The sequence below is a fragment of the Mizuhopecten yessoensis genome, unplaced genomic scaffold, assembly GCF_002113885.1.
Source record: "Mizuhopecten yessoensis strain PY_sf001 unplaced genomic scaffold, ASM211388v2 scaffold715027, whole genome shotgun sequence".
In the NCBI taxonomy this organism is placed as follows: Eukaryota; Metazoa; Mollusca; class Bivalvia; order Pectinida; family Pectinidae; genus Mizuhopecten; species Mizuhopecten yessoensis.
This window is the reverse complement of record NW_018479415.1, coordinates 1,415-5,144: the sequence shown is the minus strand read 5'-3', so window position 1 is coordinate 5,144 and position 3,730 is coordinate 1,415. Positions and strand designations below refer to the sequence as shown.

Here is a 3,730-nt window from a genome sequence, read left to right as displayed (position 1 = left end):
TATAAAGTCTGTAGTGAATGGGTGAGGTAGAAACCTGTCTATAAAGTCTGTAGTACTAGTGAATTGGTGAGGTCGAAACCTGTCTATAAAGTCTGTAGTGAATGGGTGAGGTCGAAACCTGTGTATAAAGTCTGTAGTGAATGGGTGAGGTCTAAACCTGTCTATAAAGTCTGTAGTCAATGGGTGAGCTAAAAACCTGTCTGTAAAGTCTGCAGTTATTGGGTGAGCTCAAATCCTGCCTGTAAACTAGAAAATTGCTCGAGAATTGTCCGTCCGGGAACAGTGTCTGGGAACACGTTACAAATGAGTAATACATGTATTGGTATTATTCTGTAACAGTAGAGGGAAAACGCACGGCCAGACCGGGGTTCCCGGGACCTTCCAAACTCTGGACGGATGCTCTACCAATTGAGCTACCTGGTCGCCGACGATCGACCCAGTCCAGTTCCGCTACATTCCTCGAGCTCCCTCCCTTTTTTAAATCTTCGCCCCGAAGATACAACTATCTTTAACCCAGGTTCGGGTATCCCCTTGTCAAGCATACACCAAATGCTTGAAACAAGGGTTGGTCACAGGCACCACTGTAACAGGAGAGGAAAAATACACGGCCAGACCGGGGTTCAAACCCGGGACCCTCCGAACTCTAGACGGATGCTCTACTAATTGAGCTACCTGGCCCCGGAATCTCGAAACTTCTTAAACCCATTCTTAGTGCTTAACTTTAAGCATATGCTTAACTTTAAGCATATACTTAAAAAGTGTATCTCAAAGGTTCTTAAACCATTCTCAATTTTTAACTTTAAGCATATACTTTAAAAAAAGTGTATCTCAAAGGTTCTTAAGTATGCATTCTCAAATTTTAAGTTGAGAACGGGCTCAATATTTGAGAATGGTAAGGAGCATGCTTAAATATTTAAGAACGTGCTTAAATACACAAAATGGCCAACTGTAATTGTCTGATAAGTCATGAAATTCAGCCGCTAGAAATGAGAAAGGAGACGAAAGGCACAGTGTTTATCGTTATTTTTCATTTATTTATTTATTTATTTATTCATATTTAGCCAACACTTTGGATATAATTAGAAAACCAGCATTTGGGGCAATTCAATACAGTCTTCTATCACAGGGTGTCCATAAAATCAGACATTGGCAAATAACTAATATGGCCTATTTGGTTATGGGGAAAAGGAAATTTTTACCAGAGGATTTGGGGCAGGTTCTGACCCCACCCGAGTTTAAAATTTTCATATCGCGAATACATGCATAATGATAGACACCTTTCCTCAAATATTTTTTACCCAGGAAATATTTCTTAAAGAAAATGTTGTAAATACAACAATTAATGTCATAGCATTTCTTATTACATTAACAATCTCGTTACAACCTGTTAATCTCGTTCCACGCATTTAAAACTAGGTCATTGCTTTGTTAACGAGAGAAGTATAACATATAATGTAGTTATTGTTGTTAATTGTTTGATTACCGAACTGGCTGATTAACCAGTTACTCGGTCAGAAGATTTTTCAAGTAACCGGTTTATTAAATTGAGCTATGGTGGGTTGCTATGCCTATTATCCAAATCTATGACCCGCTATAGTGCGCGCGCCAACCGTGCACTATTATGACGCGTACTCTCTATCGGAATCTCGTATCTAAGAATAGATCATTGTAAACAGACGAATTTAAGGTCATGGCTATTAATACATGCGTTTCACGATAAACACTCAACAAAATGATTATTTCGCGTTATGCTGTATAAAACACAAGATCGTACAATCATTACCAAGTTTCAAAGGGATTTCTATTCTCATTGCTATTGTCTACATCATGACGTTACATGTTTTCTTAAAAAGCACGCATATTGAATTTGTTCTTCCTGTACCTTGGAATGGTAAAATTACATATAGTTTTCGAATAGCATATTTTGTATTTCGGCATCATTTGTTTGTGTTTAGATAATAAATAAAAATACTAGTGTCAATTGGAGGGTAAAACAATTCATAAAACAAAGCGTAGCTGTACTGTACACGCGTACAGGGATTTGTTGACATGATCCCATAAAAGATAAATCAATAGGTATGTTATTAAAATATCAATAAAATGTTCCATTGATTGAAAACTATTTTTCAGGGAAAATGATTACTTGCCTAAATATTAAAAAAGAAAGATGAAAAAAAGAGTATCTGAATGTGAATTCGAACCTACACCGTTCATATTTCTGGTCACAAGCTAACTGCGTTACACATGAGGCTACATGTACACCGGACATAGACGAACATGGAAATACAAACTCCTTTAACCCAAGAAACATCTGTTGCATATTACATCACGGAATCAAAAAGTTTATTCAAAAGTTGGTCCTCGGATGGGAAAGTATTAAAAGTATTTTTTTAAGTCGGAGAAACCCCGTCACTTTCAATGATATAGTGAATATGGCTATATTTGCAGTATTATATTAACAATACCGAATATCTCAACAGTTCAAAAATTAATATTCAATTGGTTTTATATCTATCCATGCATTTTCGCTACAAAAAAATATTTACTCATCAATATTTTTTTTCGTTTTCAAAAATGCCGACTTAGGGAAATACGGGCAGTTTTCCGCCATACCTCTTTGTCCGGTTTGACAACTCTAATTTTAACATTATAGTGAACACGTTAAAATGAGTTTTTTTCTTCAAATTTAACCCAATAGGCTTCTGTACCAGACATTTTCATTTAAAGTGTGGAACCTTTTTTTTTATCCCATCCCGCGGGGAGTGGCTTAATGGGTAAGGGGGTGTTTTGTTCCGTGCGTACATATTTATCACCTTTATTCATCGCTCTATTGCATTCATATCTGAATGTATATGAAGCTGTACCTTTGTATAGAAAAGTTTCCAGTCATGGTTCTAATGAATCGTCATAAATAAATAAATGTATTCAGTTTAGGATAATTATTCAATATTTTCTTTTAATATCTAACATTCAATAATATGTCTGTCATAACAACAAAAATGGTGTGATCTGTTTTTTAATATTCAATTTAGCTTGAAAACTTAATTATGGTTTTCAATGCACTGCAAAAGAAGTTCGGGATTATCTATCCTAGTTAATTCCCGAAGTATTTCATACACTGATATTACTTTTTTTCATTAAAGAGTTCCAAATAAGGCCCCTTATGTATCAACAAACACATTCTTAATTAAGTACGTTCTCAAATGTTTAAGAACGCCTTCGAGATACACCAATTTGAGACATTCTCAGCTAAGTACGTACTAAGCTTAAGAACGGAGAGTTAAGAATTAAGAATTAAGAAGTTTCGAGATTCCGGGGCCTGGTCGCCGACGATCGACCCAGTCCAGTTCCGCTACAATGCACTATTTATACTAGAAATATTTACCATACCCTGTACATGATATGGTATTGCTTCACATACGCAATTTGATTGAAATATGTCCAGTGGTCAAAAAAGGACAAACAACAGACGGCAACAGGAAATGAATTGTAATTTCTCACTTGAACCCAAGGGGTTCGTTTGTTATACATACTAATGTAAATTACATTCAGATAGCATGTATTATGACGTATTAGTTGCAGGGTGTAATAGATATAAATGATACGGATTAGTGAACAGGTGCTAATTTGTGCTAAAATTTTGCCTTTTGAAATTTTGCCGATATTGTCATTGTCAAAAATATAACGTACACCCGAAAATAGACCGCCACTCAGGTAAAATAGCCTTTAA

General features: G+C 35.8%; 1 long non-coding RNA gene across 1 annotated transcript in view; it reads right to left on the bottom strand.

The window, feature by feature from the left end:
* LOC110441031 overlaps positions 1 to 583 on the bottom strand; it is a 1,776-nt gene extending 1,193 nt beyond the window's left edge. Inside the window, exon 1 of the long non-coding RNA XR_002461811.1 lies at positions 80 to 583. This is a non-coding gene — a long non-coding RNA (uncharacterized LOC110441031). The remainder of the gene's footprint in view (positions 1 to 79) is intronic.
* Between the last annotated feature and the right edge of the window lie 3,147 nt (positions 584 to 3,730).